This window comes from Protomyctophum parallelum (genome assembly GCF_964188405.1).
Source record: "Protomyctophum parallelum genome assembly, chromosome: 12".
Lineage (NCBI taxonomy): Eukaryota > Metazoa > Chordata > Actinopteri > Myctophiformes > Myctophidae > Protomyctophum > Protomyctophum parallelum.
In genome coordinates, this window is record NC_139712.1 from 24379710 (window position 1) to 24401281 (window position 21572).

At 44.2% G+C, this 21572-nt stretch overlaps 1 protein-coding gene across 1 annotated transcript in view; it reads left to right on the forward strand.

Annotated features, from left to right (window-relative positions):
* The window catches only part of LOC310867958 (catenin delta-2-like), a gene marked incomplete at both ends in the record, with an annotated part of 449139 nt that overhangs the window by 165984 nt on the left and 261583 nt on the right, over positions 1-21572 (forward strand).

Below are 21572 nucleotides of genomic sequence, written 5' to 3' on the forward strand. Positions count from 1 at the left end.
AATTTCATGTCTTGTTTTGACTGTTCAAGAGAGAGAGAGAGAGAGAGAGAGAGAGAGAGATAGTTTCTAGACCTGAGCCGACAGCCGCAGCTGTTTTCTCTGTCGGCCATCGTCTTTTCCGCCCAGGCCGGCCGGGGCGGGCCCTCCCCCTCCACGGGCCCTGAGGCAACTGCCTCTACGATATCGCCGCGCCTGACTTCAGCACTTCGGCGTTTTCTCAAAAGTTTGAGAACCACAGATTTTAAGTGTCTCAACTCCTTTCAATCAGTTCATAATCCATTTAGTGCTGTTGAAACGCACGCATGCACGCGCACACACACACACACACACACACACACACACACACACACACACACACACACACACACACACACACACACACACACACACACACACACATACAAGCACACATTTACAGACGGACAACTTTTAAGTATACATTTATTTTATTTTTTGTCAGTGGACTCCCAACTGCAGGCGACTGCATTCTGTTTTGCTAAATCTGTGTTTTGTTAATTAGCGCTGAGTCAGGCCTTCATACCGTAGAGCGGCAGAGACCTAACACAGTCAGAGTTCCATTTTATTCATCATTTTTTTGTTTTGTTTCTCTGTCGTTTCCCCGTTGTATTGGTCGTTGCCAACAACCTTAAAATGAGCTGTGGTCAGCCAAATTGTTGGCATTTTTTGATATCTTACTGTAGGTTCAGTGAGAACAGTAAAAAATAAGCACTCAGCGCCGGTCTAACGTATACAGTGCAGTGACAGCACAGACATTTCCTTACTTTTAGACAGCACATTATTTTTGATTAATCCAGTCTTCTGTGCAGTGTTAATTGTTTCCATCGACTGATACTGTGTCGACTACCTTTTTTCACTGACGAAAACTAAATGGAAACTAAATGAAAACTAAGCTACGGTGACTAAAACTATATATATCGACAATTTCTTCAAGAAATAAAAACTAGACAAAAATGTTAGTGGACAAGAGATCCAGTTTCAGTCATTTTACACTTGGTTGCATGCTGAAAATAGCTGATCTACAAGCTCACAACGTTTGTAAGTTATCAGTTAAGTGGTCAGATAAGTAATTTGTAAGTTAAGTGGTCAGATGGGTGGTCTGCAAATAGGCTAAATACTTTAAAGGGTAAGACCACTTCTTTTTAGATTTGGGTTGTGTAGTTGTGTAGCTGCTCCAGTGATTAGAAATTGATAATTCAAAATATGATCCTCATTGACTTAAATTGTACACTAAAACAGCTCTCAAAGTTACTTTTTTAGTACGTAAAGAAACACAAAAAAAGTTGATTCCGACAATATATAGAGCATCACCAAAACTCATGTGGTTTTATTTCTTCATAAAAATGTTAACTTCCTGTTGATTTGTCCATTTTATTAGGAAGAAAACCCGGACTGGATCCGTGGACCCAGACCGTTTTAGTGTACAATTTAAGTCAATGAGGGGCATATTTTGAATTATCAATTTCTAATCACTGGAACTTTTTTTTTTTTCTTGTCCACATTTGGACATGGCAAGGTAACTGCACAACCCAAACCAAAAAATATAGCTGCAAGCAGCGATAAGGCGGGACCAAGAGAGAGAGAGAGAGAGAGAGAGAGAGAGAGAGAGAGAGAGAGAGAGAGAGAGAGAGAGAGAGAGAGAGAGAGAGAGAGAGAGAGAGAGAGAGAGAGAGAGAGAGAGAGAGAGAGAGAGAGAGAGAGAGAGAGAGAGAGAGAGAGAGGGTGGAGACAAAGAGAGAGGGTGGAGACAAAGAGAGAGGGTGGAGACAAAGAGAGAGGGTGGAGACAAAGAGAGAGGGTGGAGACAAAGAGAGAGTGGAGAGAGAGCGAGAGAGACAGAGAGGACAGATAGTGTGGAGACGGGGACAGAGAGACACAGGGACAGAGAGTGTGGAGACAGAGAGAGGACAGAGTGTGGAGACAGAGAGAGGACAGAGAGTGTGGAGACAGTGAGAGGACAGAGAGAGGACAGAGAGTGTGGAGACAGAGAGAGGACAGAGTGTGGAGACAGAGAGAGGACAGAGAGTGTGGAGACAGTGAGAGGACAGAGAGAGGACAGAGAGTGTGGAGACAGAGAGAGGACAGAGAGAGGACAGAGAGAGGACAGAGAGTGTTGAGACAGAGAGAGGACAGAGAGATATACAGAGATATATAGCTGCAAGCAGCGATAAGGCGGGACCAAGGAGAGGGAGAGAGAGACAGAGAGAGAGGACAGAGAGTGTGGAGAGAGAGGGTGGAGACAGAGAGAGTGTAGAGAGAGAGAGAGACAGAGAGGACAGAGAGTGTGGAGACAGGGACAGAGAGACACAGGGACAGAGAGAGGACAGATAGTGTGGAGACAGAGAGTGGACAGAGAGAGGACAAAGTGTGGAGACAGAGAGAGGACAGAGAGTGTGGAGACAGAGAGAGGACAGAGAGTGTGGAGACAGAGAGAGGACAGAGAGTGTGGAGACAGAGAGGACAGAGAGTGTGGAGACAGAGAGAGGACAGAGTGTGGAGACAGAGAGAGGACAGAGAGTGTGGAGACAGAGAGAGGACAGAGAGTGTGGAGACAGAGAGGACAGAGAGTGTGGAGACAGAGAGAGGACAGAGAGTGTGGAGACAGAGAGGACAGAGAGAGGACAGAGAGTGTGGAGACAGAGAGAGGACAGATATTGTTGAGACAGAGAGAGGACAGAGTGTGGAGACAGAGAGAGAGAGTGGAGAGAGAGAGAGAGGGGGGTGGAGAGAGAGACAGAGAGAGGGGGGTGGAGAGAGAGAGAGAGAGAGATAAGACAGAATACACTTATTACACTATTACACCACTATTACACTTTTGCACTATTACACTTATTACACTATTACACTATTACACTTATTACACTATTACACTACTATTACACTATTACACTTATTACACTATTACACTACTATTACACTAATAGTACACTATTACAAATTTAGACGTAATACACAATTTCACTATTAAACTATTGCACTACTTTTACACTTATTACACTATTTCACTATTTCACTATTACACTAAATACACTTATTACACTATTAGACTTATTACTCTATTACAGTTACTGGTATCTCTATTATTGTGATGATTGTCATGTCCTAGTGATAGAGAGAGAGAGAGAGAGAGAGAGAGAGAGAGAGAGAGAGAGAGAGAGAAATATGCACAAATAAGAATCACAGGCCGAGTTGTCACTACCCGGATTTGAACCAGTGACCCTGTGGTCCAAAGGTGAGAGCTCTACCGACTGAGCTAAGCAGACTCTGTCAGTTGACTAATTCTATACAGTAACATGCAGTATAGGTATTAGCTCTGCCAACCGTATTTGGTAGACGTATTGGTTGCATGAGAGGTTTCACAAGACAGAATTTTTTTATTGGCTCATAAAAACTTAATTTTTTCACTTAAAATAAATCTGTTACGATTTTTTGTTCGTATAAGTCCAAAGTTCAAGTGTAGACGTTTTTGTGCATTTTGATCAAAGATTCTGGGAGGAGATACATTTTAAATGGTTTTCATATAATTCAAAATGGTGGGTAATCTAAAGGTCAGAGGTCAAAAGTCAGAATATGGAAGTTGTTCGGCATGAGGAGACACATATGTGTATCAAAGTGTCATTGCCAACGGTCAAACGGTTCATGAGATATGTACATTCAAAGTTTGCATTTTCAACTTAATTTTCAATTTCAGTGCTATAGCGCCACCATTTGGCCAATGGTCATGGGCTTCACATAGTCACCGTTTGGCATGGCCCTCTACCAGATTACCGAGTTTCACGAAAAGCGACTGCACGGTTCAGTCAGAACAGCTATTTTTGGCGGAAGGAGAAGGAGAAGAAAAAAAACTACAAAACAAGAAGTGACCAAAGTCACTGCGTGTCTTCTTGGTCCCTTAAAAAAGGTGGTCTTACGCTTTAAGTGGGCCCTGATCCAGTAATGCTGGTGTGTGTCTAGTAAGATATATAACTCTGGCACAGCTAGGGTCAGTTTCCAGTCTCTGAGCACAAAGCACCATCATTCAGACAGTCGTCCCATTGGAGTACAGTTGACAGGCCAAAGTCACACAGGGTGCCTGCATGTTCCCTTGCTTTTTTTTAACTCCCTCAGCCTGAGCCCAAACTAAATAAAGCTAGTCTTTGGGCTGCCCTTGGCTCACTAAAACCCTGCTATTAGATAGTGTTAGACAGGGACAGCACAGCAGACAGCACAGGGCCCCTGGTGCCGTTTGGGTGTCTGCACCGCACACCGTCCACAACACCTCTGTGGGCATGTACAGTACAGTATAAGCCTTATGACTTGTGACTTTGCACAACTGTAAACTGTCTGTAAAGCCCAATGCGTACTGCACCAGGGACAGATGGCGTTTATTTTGTTGGGCTGGCCATAGACTATACAGTCATGCAGAAAAGGGTGTGCACTGGGCAGTACTCTCAGATAGTTCTTTCCGTTTTTTGAGGGGCACTAGCCCTTCTTATAGTCATTAGTGTAGATTTCCGTCCTACACAAACATTACATTTCCATTGACAATCAATGTTGTCACAGTGTCTGAGCAAATAGGCATAGTGTCTATTTTACGTCATGATGATGTACGATGATAAGAGCGTCCCTCACTTCACACGGGTGTGTTTTTTTCAGTACTAGCTTCACTTTTATGCATAGGGCTCCGTTTTCGTCACCGCTAAACCCCTTATCCCTAAACTTCTTTGCCTTTTTTACTATTTTGAAAAGCATTTTTGAATAGTTCAACTAGCCAATTTACATTGACACGTTGTGAGCTTGTAGACTGGCCATTTTAACTATTCAAAAATGTTTTCCAAAATAGTAAAAAAGAATTGTAAAAAAGTTTAGGGATAAGGGGTTTAGCGGTGACGAAAATGCAGCCCTAGTCCAGAACAGTTTGGTCTTAGAGGACTCTCAAAGCAAAAAAACGAACACAAAACTAACATCTGAGAGGCAAATGTCAAATGCTCGCGTAGCCAGCCTTTATCTGCCTTTACCCAATTGTGGGAGGACTTCACGGCCCGAAGTGGTGACGATTTGTCTGGAACCAGGCTATAACCAACCAGGTCCTGGTATGCAAATATGGGGTGTGACATTGCGAAGAAAATGTAATCAAAAAATTTAATACTGCCATAACTGTGTTCTGGAAGCCACGCAGTGTTGTTTTAGTCATAGTCTTTTGAATAGTTTTCATTTAGTCACCTGCAATGTCTTAGTATGTTAGTCTAGTTTTAGTCTACTAAATATCACAAGATTTTAGTCGACTAAATCTACAGGTGATTTAGTCGACTAAAATGTATTTTGTCGGGCCTTGATGTCGCATGCAACCAAGTCTAAAATGACTGTCCACTAGAAATTGTCAGTATATTTAGTCTTATTTTTTGTCATCGTAGCTTAGTTTCCATTTAGTTTTAATCAGTGGAAAAGGGTAGTCGACGAACATTTTTCGTCTTAGTTTTAGTCGACGAAAACAACACTGACTCCACGGCCAGCTCTGTCGGTGACCGATGCAGTGACTGTGATGATGCCCCACTCTGTGAGCCATTCCCATTGACAATGAATGGAAGAGCGCCCCTCACTTCACACTGGTGTGATTTCCCCATTGCATCTGAGGAACCTTTAGAACCAGAGAGAAAATCACCAGGGCATGGCATAATATACTGGAGTTTTTATACAGGATTTTTCTGGTAACACCGTTTAATACATGATACAATACAAGACTTTAAATGTTGTTTAAAAAAAAAAGGTCATCATACCTTTAACTCATCGATTGCGCAAAACGCTCTAAAGCGTTTTATTAATCTCGAGCGCCGTCTGCGCATCACGCTCTAAAGCGTTTTATTGGTGTTTTTACTGTATACTGTACATCAACTTCTCTGACGCCCGGACAACACATAATGTAACACTGATCATCTCCAGAAAGATCCGCTGTGAGATCCGGGAGTTTAAAGCCCCCCACCTCCTGAAAAGAGGCCTGGTCTAACCACATTCCAGGCATGCCGTATCCATTACGACGTACTGGGGAGGCGGCATCGCCGTCCTGCACACGGCATAGACCAACGCAGATCAGGGGATCTAAAATGGAGCTACCCATTTTCTAGTGTGTGTGAAATTTGTGAATACACTCGATTACCCTTCCCCTCCTGTTTCTACATGGTTTCTCCCGAGGCATCTCTCCATCGCATTACAGTTTCTTCCCCCCCCCCCCCACTCATTCACACAGATCCACTCGACACAGCCCTCTCTAATTCTTTCCAACGACAACTCACCGGTCTGCCGCCTCATTCTCGGAAATATAAACCCGTATATAAACCAAGAATAATCTCCAACGGTCGATCGCCATTTCACGCACAGGTATACGCGAAACGAATGACGTATTCTCGAAGGACCGCCATAGGAGAAGCAGTATACATCTGACCAACTGTCTTTTTTTCGCCGTCGCGTCAGCCATGTTTGGACAAAGAAGCAGTATACTAGGCTAGCAGATATCACACCGTGGAACCCCCCCCACACTGCGAGTTGCGATCGATCGTTTTGCAGTTTGCAATGCTACTCTCATTCTCGGAAAAAAGATTCTCGGCAGTTGATCACCATAATCGCCATAGCGCCTTCGCCAGCCAATTGCAGTGATAAGGCGTCTGGGACGTAATCGACCCGTTTGTAATGGATAACTAATACAATCCTAAGCTGCGGAAGCCATCGTGTTGTCTGTCATTTTGTCGAAATCACAGCCAGCCGGGCTACGCTTATCGCTCCTGTGGTTCATGTCCAGACATGTCGTGGAACCCCCCCCCCCCCACTGCGAGTTGAGTCGCTCCTGTGGTTCATGTCCAGACATGTCAACCTCTCAAGTCACTGTTATGCTATCAAACGATCTGTTGATTTTGTTTACTGAGACAATGATCACATATGTGCATAGAATCATCATCATCATGACGTTATCATGACAGGCAGATATAAACATAAATAAATTATCATATACATACTACACACTGAATGAAAGCCCTAAATGTCTAATTTTAGGAGGAAAACAAATAAAATACACATATCCCATATACTGTTTGTCAATACTAGACTATTGAATCCATTTCATTTATAAAATTCTCTTTTTCAGAGAGAACTTTAGCCCATTCTGACCTGAGATCAGATTCATACGAGGTTTCCACTGGACACACACTGGTCTGATTAGAGAAAGCATGGACCTATAGAACTATTATTCACAAAATAAGGCATATAGCGACATGTACATACTATATACCGTATGAAACAGAAGACTCTCTGCTTTCATAAGAAAAAAACTAATACTGTAATAATAATAAAAATCACACCCATGTGAAGTGAGCAGTGCAATGTTGTGAAGTGAGCAGTGCAACATTGCACTGCTCACTTCACAGGGGTGTGATTTTCATTATTATTACAGTAGAAGTATTTTTCTTATGAAAGCAGAGAGTCTTCTGTTTCATACGGTATATAGTATGTATAGGCCTTATTTTGTGAATATTTAGTTGTCAGTTCCTTGTCTTGTCTAAAATACTCTGAGGATTTCAGAAAATGCATGGACCTGAAGAACCATTATTCACAAAATAAGGCCTATAGCGACATGTACATACTATATACCGTATGAAACAGAAGACTCTCTGCTTTCATAAGAAAAATACTTCTACTGTAATAATAATAAAAATCACACCCATGTGAAGTGAGCAGTGCAATGTTGTGCAACATTGCACTGCTCACTTCACAGGGGTGTGATTTGTATTATTATTACAGTAGAAGTATTTTTCTTATGAAAGCAGAGAGTCTTCTGTTTCATACGGTATATAGTATGTACATGTCGCTATAGGCCTTATTTTGTGAATAATGGTTCTTCAGGTCCATGCATTTTCTGAAATCCTCTCTGGTGGGCGCAAGCTGCATTCAACAGCCAATTACTGACAAACTATACATGGGACCATGTGTATTTGTTTTCCTCCTAAAAGTAGACATTCAGGGCTTTCATTCAGTGTGTAGTATGTATATGATATTATTTGTGTTCATTTTTATATCTGTCTGTCAATGTCTGTCAACTTCAACCTTCCATATCTCTGCTGTTTTTTCAAAAGAGCAGCGTGCAGTGAAAAGCAGGTTTTAGAAAAAGGTCAATATCTCCAGAATGGAAGATGGTAGAATCATATTTTTTTTTTTAAATTGAAGTGGACTAGTTTGGCTTCCTTTTGATTTATGCAATGTGCGATGTGCTATTAGAGGCCCCTCGCTGTGGGCCCCTAAAAAGTTAAAAAGTCCAATGTTAATCGCTTAGCAGAAGCAATCCTGAGTAGAATTTCAAAAGTTAGCAATCAATGTGTTAAATGATCAGTTGCCATAGTGGCTTTAACCCATTCTGACCGGGCACCCATTTTGGTGTTAGCATCATGTTATGCTTTAGCTATTGAAAAATAGCAGATCTACAAGCTCATATCGCGCCACCGAGTGGCGCGATACGAGCTTGTAGGTCTGCTATTTTTGAAAAATCGAAGACACTTTTAGAATCTGATCTCAGGTCAGAATGGATTCATAATGAAACTGTCAGGATGTAATAGACATTTCTAGAATCTGATCTCAGGTCAGAATGGGTTAAGCATTTGAGCGAGTGAATAAATTCATGTCATGACGATTGAGATTCAGCGTGCATACGGAGAAGCCATTAATGTGGCTGGCATTTACTTTGCAGGTCATCTGTGTTGGAACACTGCCTTCCCATCTACACCTAATGCCCACTGACCTTTCTTCATATTAGGAATGGTGGAGTAATGGATGACATTTAAAGATTAGCTTCTGAACGCGGCGCTCCCACACGTGCTTGATTTCAACTGTGTGTGTGTGTGTGTGTGTGTGTGTGTGTGTGTGTGTGTGTGTGTGTGTGTGTGTGTGTGTGTGTGTGTGTGTGTGTGTGTGTGTGTGTGTGTGTGTGTGTGTGTGCTTGCGAGAGAGAGAGATGGAGAGCATGGTGCAGCCACAACGTGATGTGCTTCACTCAAATACACAGTGGTGGAAGAAGTATAGCCTTACTCAGATCTTTTTATCAAGTTAACTATAGGAATACTATACAATGTAGAAAGATGATATGTTTTCAATTCCTGCATTAAAAATCCCTTACTTAGGTCAAAGAGCTACTGTGCTGTAAACCAGTAGTTCCTTTTTATACTGAAGTACCACCTCAGAATGGATTCAGAATCATGAAACCCCCCTAGTTTGACATGTAATATGCTACATATAAAGCATAAGAGAAGTTTGACATCTTTGACAGTTTTGCCTGCCATAGGATGTTAATGGTAGGGTCACAAGAAACCCCTATAAAATTGCCCAATAGTGACAGCCGGTCAGAAAGTGGATTCACGAATGTATGTATATAGACAATATTTTAGGCCAATAAAAAATACTATATGTACGTAGTGTCGGTCAATGAATATACAGTTCTTATGCAGTTGGTTACTTTATTAATGAACAGGTTTGTTTCAGTCAATCTGACAGCTCCCGGCTTTCTACCCGGTCTTCCTCTCTCCACTTCCTGCTTCCTAGTCTCACACCTCAACTCTCGCAGTACATCCCACTCCACTACACTATATAATACCAAATTTCCCACCCGTCCAGCCCATCTGCTGGACTACACTGGGTCTCAACCCTTTCTTGGATAAGGGTGCTTTTGAAAATATCGAAAGCATTCACGGATCACCCACCATAATGTTGGACATATAGAACCTTCGTCTGTCCTATACTTCTGCCCAACGTATGCTCCTGCTGACAGGTGCCTCCCCCATCAGCCCGTATGGATTATAGGCTATGTGTAGTGACACATGTCACCTCCCTCGGATGGCTTCCCTCCCCCGCGTGTCCAGTGTCTGTCTATGCCTTTAGAGTAGACCAGGGGTGCCCAAAATGTAGATTGTGATCTATACCACATCAGAAAGACACGTAGCAGGTAGACCACATGTAAATCATATTTAATGCCATTGCCGCTATTCCAAAGCCCCCTCATTGTTTAACTCGGTGGGTAGATCCCGTTGAGCTTGTCTTTTTTGAAAGCAGCTCTCAAGTCAAAACCTCTGCCGTTAGACAAAGCTGGATTAACCGTATCAGATCCAACCATCCGACCCCCATCTGGTGGGCAGATCACTCGCAATCACTGTAGGAGAAGAAGAAAAAGTGAATATGTAAAAGCATAACATGATGTGGCCTCCAGGCAGATGCCTCCTCTATTTCACTTTGAAACTAAGGCAGTTAGTTTAAGCTTGATCCAGTGGAGAGAGCCAGACATTGTGGAAATCATGTCAACAGATAATCTGCTTCCTCCGGTATCTGTGACTGTGACTCTGACTGAGTTCAAATACAATAAAACACTGTCGATTAGTATCCACATTTTTTATCCCCTTTTGTCTCCAATTTAGGAGGGGGAGCGAGTGCATTTCCTGGCAGCAGAACACTGAGTGCATTACCGTGGCAGGCGGTACACTGTTTCTCGGCGGCATCAGTCCAAAACTCTATACCCCAAAGCCTAAACCTATAACCATAACCGCAAGCATGGCGCAACGCATGTCGGTCGAACGCACTGCCGCGGAAGCGAGCGGCAGTCGAGTCGAATGAATGCGCGTCCGTGCGGCGTACCGCCAGCACTAACGCCGCTGCTCCCATAGAGTTATATAAGGCTGCTCCCATAGAGTTATATAAGGCTGCTCCCATAGAGTTATAAGGCTGCTCCCATAGAGTTATAAGGCTGCTCCCATAGAGTTATAAGGCTGCTCCATAGAATTATATAAGGCTGCTCCCATAGAGTTATAAGGCTGCTCCCATAGAGTTATAAGGCTGCTCCCATAGAGTTATAAGGCTGCTCCCATAGAGTTATAAGGCTGCTCCCATAGAGTTATAAGGCTGCTCCCATAGAGTTATAAGGCTGCTCCATAGAATTATATAAGGCTGCTCCCATAGAGTTATAAGGCTGCTCCCATAGAGTTATAAGGCTGCTCCCATAGAGTTATAAGGCTGCTCCCCGATGCTGGATCTGCTATTGTTGAGTCTCCTCCCAGCGAGTGGTTAAGAAAACCCCAAAACACTAGCAGGGGGTTCCTGCTAGTGTTGCTGAACCTAAAAAAATTAATGCCACAGACGAAAAACAGTCTAAGTCCACACTATTTATCCATAATGTATAAATGATACTCAACTCAACTCAACTCAACTTTATTTATATAGCACATTTAAAACAACCATAGCTGCCACAAAGTGCTGTACAGTACATAGGTAAAACAGTAAGTAAACACATAGCAAATGAAAAAAGCTAGACTTCACCACTAAGCTAATTTGGCGATCTAGCTTAAAGTCGTTGTCCATTTTAAAACCTAGGTTGGAGACTGTTGGCTTCACAAACTGTGCCAGGGGGCCTAGATCAAAGGGAGGGGGGTTACCAGAACCATTTGGGGCGAACACCACCACCTCAGTTTTCTTATCATTGAAGCTTAGAAAGCTTAGGGCCATCCAGGCTTTAATGTCATCCAGGCAAGAGAGAAGAGCTTTAGGATCAGCGTCTTTCTTCTTTAGGGGAACATAGATCTGACTGTCATCAGCATAGAAATGGAACGAAATGCCATGTTTTCCTAGCGGCAGGAGATATAGGGAGAAGAGCACTGGGGCTAAAATAGAGCCCTGTGGAACACCATACGACAACGGCGCCGGGGAGGATTCTGAGCCAGCAGCGCTGACAGACATGGTTCTGCCCGTCAGGTAGGACCTGAACCACCCTAGCGCAGTTCCACAGATACCCACTAGGTGCTGCAAGCGCCAGAGCAGGACGTTGTGGTCGACTGTGTCGAACGCAGCCGTCAGGTCCAGCAGGACAAGAATGACATAGTCGCCTGCATCATTAGCTATGAATATGTCGTTAAATACCCTAACTAGTGCAGACTCTGTACTATGCCGGGTTTTGAAGCCAGACTGGAAGACCTCAGGGATCTTATGCTCCTCTAGGAAAGACTGTAGCTGGGCATAGACAACCTTTTCTAGTATCTTGGAGGTAAACGGCAATTTAGATATGGGCCGAAAATGAGCCAACACAGTGGGGTCGAGGCCTGGCTTCTTAAGCAGTGGTTGCACTACAGCATGTTTAAAACACGTGGGAACAAGACCAGAAGAGAGACTGCTATTTATGATTTTCAGGACCATGTGAGCTACGCTGGGGAAAACCTCTTTAAAGAGGCGAGCCGGGATAACGTCGTGAGGCGAACCTGAGGCCTTTAAGTGGCTGACTACATCCTCCAAAAAGGACAATGTTACAGGTTCGAACGAGCTGAGCACGGCGGGACGTGGGAGACAGACAGAGGGGTCAGAGGCAGGAGCAGAGATGAGGGCCCTTGTATTTTCCACCTTGTCAATGAAAAAGTGCAGGAAGTTATTACATATGTCAATGGTTTGATAAAGTACACGTGGATTAAGACGGTTAGACTCAATAATATTCGCTAGGTGATCTCTTTTTGCCTCTTTGACAGTGTTCTGGTAGAAGAGCCAGGATTCCTTTAAAATCTGAGAAGAAACCTGCACCTTATCCTTCTTCCATTTACGTTCTGCTTTTCGGCACTCCTGTCTAGCTGCACGGGTTCTGTCATTAAACCAGGGCTCGGGTTTTGCCCTGGGCAGCTTGGATTTCAATGGGGCCACAGAGTCTATTATGGTCCCACACAAAGAGTTAAACCAAGAGCACAGTTCCTCTGTGGGAACAGCCGAGACAGACGGGGCACACAACTGTTCAAAGGCAGCTGAAAAGCGACTAGCAGTGCGGGGGTTAAGAGTCCGACAGAGTCTAGCAGGAGCCCTAGATCTATTCTCCGTACAAGAGAGAGCAACATCAAACAGAACAGGGCAATGATCAGAGAACGTACTATCACAGATCTCTAGGTTAAGAATAGGCAGCCCATATGAGATAACGAGATCTAACGTATGCCCACGATCATGAGTAATGTGAGTAGTGATAGATAAGGGGTCAGGACAACGAGGCCTTTTCGTGGAGGGGTCAGTCTGAAATTTGGACTTAGACTGTTTTTCGTCTGTGGTACTCAATTGTGAACCTACGAATACGGTTTCGACGGAAGCAACAGCTGTGCCTATTTGGGATATAGTCTTGCACAGCAGGGACCTGCAAGCTGCGGGCCCTGGCGCTTAAGCTCCACTAAATTCCACTGTTAATCCCGGGCCTGCTGCCAGTGATCGAGGAGCCCCCACCGGGAGGACTACTCTTATATCTCCCATGCAACACTCCCTGCTGACAGGTGCTGACTCCCGCGCCTGTAGGAGTACGCATGATGACCAATAGTCTGGCAGCCATGGGGGTGTGAAGTTGAACATTTGTTTTATAATGCATATATTCATGAAACCACTTGCTGACCGACTGTCAGCATTGAACAGTTTGTTTTATAACCCGGGGGTTTTCATGATTCTGAATCCATTCCAATCATTGCTTTTGCACAAAAAGCACTCCTTGGGCTTAGAATGGCCATAGCCGTCATCACACGTGTGTGACCTGATCACTTCACATCAGTTCAGCACATTTTGGGCACATTTTGGGCAAGTTTGACATGGCACATGCTACATATAGCATAATGACATTTGCCTTATATAGGATGTTAATGGTATGGTCACATATGTGAGCAGATTTGACTGAGAGCAAACTCACGCAAACTCCATGCAGATTTTCACCAGAGGAGTTTTTTTAGCCGTTATTACCGGACCACTGTGTGTGTGTGTGCGTGTGTGTGTGTGTGTGCGTGTGTGTGTGTGTGTGTGTGTGTGTGTGTGTGTGTGTGTGTGTGTGTGCATGTGCGTGTGCGTGTGCGTGTGCGTGTGCATGTGCGTGTGTGTGTGTGTGTGTGTGTGTGCGTATATGTATTAATGAATGTTAAGACATTATACAAGACTTGCTGCAATATACGCCTAATTTCACCCGAAGGGCTGAAGGCACTCACACACACACGCACACGCGTGAGAGAGCGATGCCGAGTTTGGATGCTCATGCAGGCACTAAGTGCTCGTCAATAATTCATAAAAAAGCATGGGATGAATCAAGATGAGAGGAGACCGAGCCTGTTATGAGCACGCACGCACGGGTCGCATGCACGCACACACGCACACAAGCACGCACGCACACACGCACGCACACGCAGCAAAGGAGATGATATTGTTTCACTCACACACCTGGATCTGTAACGCAGAGGGAGAGAGTGGGAGAGATAGGGGGGAGGGTGTGGGGGGGGGGGAGTAGAGAGAGGGGGAGATAGATTGTGTGAAAGCTATAGTGGGGAGAGAGAGAGGGAGAGAGAGGGAGAGAGAGGAGAGGGAGCTATAGAGAGGAGGGGGGTGGAGAGAGTGAAACACTATAACGGCAAGAGGAAGTGAGAGCTGAGAAGGATAAATGTATTGTACGTGCATATACTGTACCATTGTTGTCGGGTGTTTTTTTATTCACTCTTATGTAAATTTGTGCCTTACCTCATAATATAGCATATCTTCAGAGAGACAGAGAGAGAGAGAGAGAGAGAGAGAGAGAGAGAGAGAGAGAGAGAGAGAGACGACAGGACTCGAAGAATGTCTTTGTTAGTGTATACTGTAGATGTTATGAGAGAATATTCAATCACTGAGAGACATCCACAGAGACTACACTGAAACAGAGAGAGAGAGAGAGAGAGAGAGAGAGAGAGAGAGAGGGGTGGGGGGGAGTCGGAGGGGGGGAGGGAGGTGGAGAGGGGGGGGGGGGGGTGCACAGAAGTTGAGAAAAAAAAAAAACATCTCCAGAGGCAGATCGAGGCTGCCGAGTGCAAATTAAAATGAGACCTGTTCGCTGCGGCTAATGTATAGCCCCTATAGAATGGCTGTGATATTACACACACACACACACACACACACACACACACACACACACACACACACACACACACGCGCACACACACACACACACACACACACACACACACACACACACTGCTGCTTCCTACCTTCCTATTCCTACCTATTGAAACGCTGGCATGTATTTCCTGGCAGTCGAAGCTAAAGGCATGGACATGTTTAGATCTTAAACAGCTGCAATCACCTTGTCGCTCTCATTCCTACACTGTGCTAATGTGTGTAAGGCTTTTAGTGCGGATGGGTTGGTCACTACTATAGACAGCATGTCAGATCCACTGTAGCCTACAGTAGAACTCACACACACACACACACACACACACACACACACACACACACACACACACACACACTGCTTCCTACCTGTAGGACTTGGCCAGCCGGTTGGCAGGGGGATGTTTGTTGGGCGAGGAGGAGGAGGAGGAGGAGGAAGGCAGGCGCTGGGTGGCGTAGCCCGGCGTGTCGGAGGCTGAACCCAGCCTCCACCACCTCCTCCTCCTCCTCCCCCAGTCATAGGAGAGCTGACACGCTGGGCCGGCAGGGTGGAGCTGGAGTAGTAATGCCTGGAGGACCAAAGAAAGAAATATGGGACATTTTAAATTAGTGGTTCTCAACCTTTTCTCGCGGCCCACTCATCCTGTCACGATGCAACTCGTTGTGAGCTTTACTCATCCTGTCATCATGCAACTCACTGTGAGCTTTACTCATCCTGTCACCATGCAACTCACTGTGAGCTTTACTCATCCTGTCACCATGAAACTCACTGTGAGCTTTACTCATCCTGTCACCATGCAACTCACTGTGAGCTTTACTCATCCTGTCACCATGAAACTCACTGTGAGCTTTACTCATCCTGTCACCATGCAACTCACTGTGAGCTTTACTCATCCTGTCACCATGCAACTCGTGAGCTTTACTCAATTGTCATGATGCAACTCACTGTGAGCTTTACTCATCCTGTCACCATGCAACTCACTGTGAGCTTTACTCATCCTGTCACCATGCAACTCACTGTGAGCTTTACTCATCCTGTCACCATGCAACTCACTGTGAGCTTTACTCATCCTGTCACCATGCAACTCACTGTGAGCTTTACTCAATTGTCATGATGCAACTCTCTGTGAGCTTTACTCATCCTGTCACGACAACCTGTCACGATGCAACTCGTTGTGAGCTTGTAGCCCAGCTGTTTTCAAAAAATATTTTAAATTCCATTGGGAAACATTCTGCATATACTTTCACTTTTGGTATACTTTAAATACTTTAAAATATTTGAAGGCATTACGTTTGTACTTTTACTCAAGAACGTTTTAAAGTGAATTCCCAGACTTTTACTCCCAGACGTTGACTGGCTTTGTGCTATACAGTACTGTATACAGTATGTTCCAATCCCAGTGCCCACTCTAAACCTATTAAAAGGCTACGCTGAGGGTGCAGGCACACTTTCACGTCAAGAGGCGGCAAGAAAACACCTCTATCCCAGACGTCTCTTTGGGTTTTTAACCAGCTGGTGGATGGAAATGATGCTACTGTGCGGCGGCTTCCACTTGTAGCATGGGGGGGGGGGGGGGAGGGGAGTGTTTCAGTTTTTTTGCCCCGCACACTACATGTTGACCAAGACCACCAGCTCAGTGGCCTCGTGGTTAGAGTGACCGCCCTGAGACTAGGAGGTCGGGGTTCAATCCCCCGCCGGGTCATACCAAGGACTCTAAAAGTGCGACCCAGTGCCTGCCTGCTTGGTACTCGGCATCGAGGGTTGGATTGGGGGGTAAGCCCCTGCGACATACTATAGCGTCATGTCCAGGGGGTGTACTTGTACATCAAGCTGCCTCACGCTACAGAAACAGGAGATAGGATCCTTCCCCTATGAGCCTCATGGCTCGGCAAGGCTTACTTACTCACTACATGTTGAAGCCGCACACTACTACACTAGCGTAATTTCCATCCACCAGCTGTGTAAAAATCCTGAACTCTCGTTCTCTCTCTCTCTCTCTCTCTCTCTCTCTCTCTCCCACTCTCACTCCTAATTAAGCCCGCAGTGCACACACTATAGGGATGGAGCTCGTTATTTTTAATTGATAACGAGCACCTTATTGGTCAGGCTTATCGAGCCGGGTTCTTATCGAGCATTTTCTATTATTTTGTGGAAAGACGGGAGAAGACAATAAATGAATTCTGAACAGAACCAGTATAGTATAGTATATTTTACCAAAGGACTTCAAAAACACTCAGAAATACAATCTGATAGTGTGCCAATGAGTTTTAAAATGTTGAGCTGCTTTGATTGCTCAAGTGATTGCAATAGTCTGCTAGTCTCTTTGTTCATTCTCAGAAATACAATCCGATAGTGATCCACTGAGCTTTGGAATGTGGACAGTAAATTGGCTCAGAGTATAAAAAACAGATACGAGTACAAAAATAGGAAGGAAATGTAGAAAAAAGATCAGAGTATGTTTTCACTTACTGTGTGCCAAGGTGCAGATTCACAGAGCATATGCAGAGTCACGCTGCTACCCCAATTCCTGTAGCACTAAGCATATATATTGCACAATAAAGGGAAATGACGGTAAAGGGATAATTCGGGTGGGCACTGTAAATATTTCTCACTGAGGAGAACACCAGAGGGGATATAATCCCAACCTGCGGAGGGCAGCAATGTGCCGGAAGGCATCCAGTCTGCCGGAAAGCACAAGAACAAGAAGAAGATTGCACAATAATGTAATTGCAGCTCTTATTGCACAAAGCCTTATTGCACTTAAGACAGCAGAAAAAACTAAACATGTATTGCAGCAACAGATCATTTCTTAGCAGCATTGAGTGCAGCTATCCCGCTGTGGGACAGAGGCTGTTACTGAATCTGCTGGTCCCTGACTTGATCACTCTTTATCAGTGTTGTTTTTGGCAGCACGTTTTGATTTTAGTTTTAGTCTGAGTTGTTTTCACTTAGTTTTAGTCCCATTTTAGTCACCTGGAATGTATTAGTGTTAGTCTAGTTTTAGTCGACTAAATGTCATAAGAGTTTAGTCTAATCTACAGGTAATTTCTTTGGCATAAATCAGTGCTATTGAACACCCTTACGTCTGTGCGTTGTTTCGAAGATATTGAACCAAGGGAAAGTAGTAAAAAGTGCTTTGGAAAAAACCTCTTAACTCCATTGGACCCTCACAATGTCTGCTAAAGCAACTAATTCCACCACCGCTCCCCTTCTCATGGAAGTAATTGACAATATGTAAAGTTACAACACCAACTTTGATGAGGCAGTATTGCTTTGTTGTAAAAATATAAGGGTTTCTTAATTTCCTCCCGACAGCAGATTTATAGCAGGTACATAATCAGCCCAGATCCAGCTGGGCCATCAGGCTGTATTGTTATGTACGAGACCTGTGCCCCACGTTTGTGGGTTTGTGGTTACTGTTCGTTTAATGTTGCAGTATAAATGGTGGGGCCACAGTTACAGGCAGAAAAGTATCACACTGATTGTCATTCAAAACAAAAGCAATACATGCATACCATGATACCGGCTTGAGCACGACAAGCTACATTTTCACCACAATCCAACACACGAACATGCACCAGTGTTATATGAATACAAACATTGACTACCACAACGAATACACATCAATACTTAAATGCTTTGCTACAGAATGTCCCCCTATCTTTGCCATTGACTATTATGCAGACCATGTTATTGCCATTAATTTGGAAGCACTCGTTTTCTTTAAAGCAACGTCCTGGTGACTCCTTCATTATGTGATCATTCAAAACAGGTGGTGCGCCGGCCTGTTGAGTGATATCCAATGAGCACTTCCAAACAATAATCATGTTTAAATGTTTTAAGTTATGAAACAAACTTTGCAGATAGAAAGAGGATAATTCAAGCGTTTCGTACAGCTGCAAGGTTTGTGAGTTTGGCGTTGTTTAATACAATAAAAATGGGACTTTTCTATTTGGATGTATGGGCTGTCAATAGGAAATTGCAGCTACTACCACCCTGCCATTAACTTATTGCATAATTATGGCCAATCTGAGTGGCTAGACCCCTTGCCACAGCTAGAGTTAAATCCACAGCTAGAGTTAAATTCCTGGCTCTGTGTCGGAGGCTATTGCAGTAGTCGAGTTGGGATGTGATGTAGAAGTGAATGAGTCTGTCTTTGCAGCTGTGTGTGTGTGTGTGTGTGTGTGTGTGTGTGTGTGTGTGTGTGTGTGTGTGTGTGTGTGTGTGTGTGTGTGTGTGTGTGTGTGTGTGTGTGCACGCACGCGCATGCGTGTATGCGTGTGGTAGCATGGTCTGAGTCTATAGCGGGTCCAATACACTGCAAGGAAGGACAAATCATTTCACAAATACAGAAGGTAAATTACAAAAGAAAATGGTGTTTCTTGTGCCCTCCTCGAAAAGAAAATGTGTTTCTGCCTGACAGTGCATGCGCGTGTGCGCACACACGCACGCACACGCACGCACAGACGGAGTGCAAAGATACTCTCTACCCATGCCTTCAGCCTGGTGGAGAACAAAATAGCCGGTCTACAAAAATGTGACGGAGAAGAAATAAAACATAAAAAAAGCTAAATGTGCGTCATTTCTCTGTAGATAAAGCGTTGAACCTTGAGTGGGCTCACATAATGAAGGGACTATAGCTCTCTAAATGAGGTAGATTAGCTTGCCAGCACTCTCAACCTAGCTGCTCCTTTCTTTCATCAGTGATAATGGAGGCCTGTTCCAGAGAGCCTCTGACTTGAACAGGGAACACAGTGAAATGAACCGGCATGCTGTGGCTGCCAAGGAGGAGGCCATGCGGCGGGTGCAATTATGCTTTGACCCTAGACAAAATTGCAACAAAAGGTTTCTCAAATGTTCTTTGTTGTCTTTTGGAGGAGCTGAGAACGAGGAGAGTGCAGGGCTCTCTAAACCACAAAGATCTTTCGTGTGTGGTTTTGCGGAACTGTCTTTGTTGAAATGCGTGGCGTATCATTTCTCCTCCTCCGATGGATTCCTATAGGGCCCCAAAACACAGCAATGCTTTTGGGCAACATTTATATTTTACATTTTTACATTTTTACAGTTGACTAGTTGTTTAACCTATTATGTAAAAAAAAACCTACTACTTTTCAACCGGAACAATAACCTTTCTTGTTTTCAGTTTTGTTGCTGTTTGTTCCTCTCGCCTTTATTATTGATTCCGGGACTCTCTGCTACTTTGCAGCCGTACTACCTTGCAGTAGTACTTTGCAGCTATTCTTTGCAGCCGTTGCTTGCAGATGTTGTTCCATGTACAGTCTTTTTTTTTCTTCGAATCAATTTAAGTTTGTGGTATTGAACCAACCGGCAGTAGCCTGGCTAATAAACCAATTGCCAACGGCTGATTCGGTTAAGCTTATTAGCCAGGCTAAACCGGCATGCAGTGCTGAATGTGTTCCCTCCAAACATTTGTACAGTCAATTTGGCATTCTGCTGTTGGGTTGTGTTTCACCTGTAAGGTCGGCCACCCACTCTAGTAATCATAATTATCTCTAATGACTTAGAAACAAACACTAAACACACATTGCTGACTACAGTACATAAATACATCGAGCAGTAAATTCACCTCCTAAATTCACCTACGTGAAAGGCCTCCGCCTTTCACATAGGAAGTGGCCAAACATCCGAAGGACGTTTCTTTGTCTAGTTAATTGCGTAGTAAACTTTAACCTCATGAACCATAGTATATCCCTGTTCTGGGCATGTCATAATAACATTTGTCGAACAGTGGGCAAAAATAGCTGATCTACATGCTTGTAGAGCTTGTAGATAGGCTAGTTTAACACAATCTGTGCCTCCCCCTATTCACAAGGAGGAGCAGTGGACCAAAGCATTGTGGGAATTGCAGTCCAGGAAGGAAGTGAGCCCAGTGTCCATGACATCATGGCGCCCATGGACACTTTGGAATACTGAAATATCTAAAAACACATATTACCTGTTAAAAACACCCAGGAGAGTGTTTCTTGTCTTCCAAACACTTTAACCCTGTTGTTAGTTGAATAGAGTTCACATTTGCTGCCATCCATTCTGGAGAGAGAGAGAGAGAGAGAGAGAGAGAGAGAGAGAGAGAGAGAGAGAGAGAGAGAGAGAGAGAGAGAGAGAGAGAGAGAGAGAGAGAGAGAGAGAGAGAGAGAGAGAGAGAGAGAGAGAGAGAGAGAGAGAGAGAGAGAGAGAGAGAGAGAGAGAGAGAGAGAGAGAGAGAGAGAGAGAGAGAGAGAGAGAGTTAATGGGCAGATAGAAACACCGATATGCAGAAATGCTTTGTCTCCTTGGCTTCATAAAGTTTATATCATGGATCGCAATTGCAGAGATGTTGCACTGAATGACTTCAGAGAGAGAGAGAGAGATAGAGAGATATGATATAGAGAGATTGAGAGAGACCGATGGGAGTAAGAATAGGCACTAATGAAATATTTACACACAGTTGAGTGCACAGGTCATAGACCTAACCGAACTCAATAATACAACCGAACACACATGCACGCGCACACACACACACACACACACACACACACACACACACACACACACACACACACACACACACACACACACACACACACACACACACACACACACACACACACACACACGCAGCATTGGGGATTGTGGGGCTGTAGTGTTA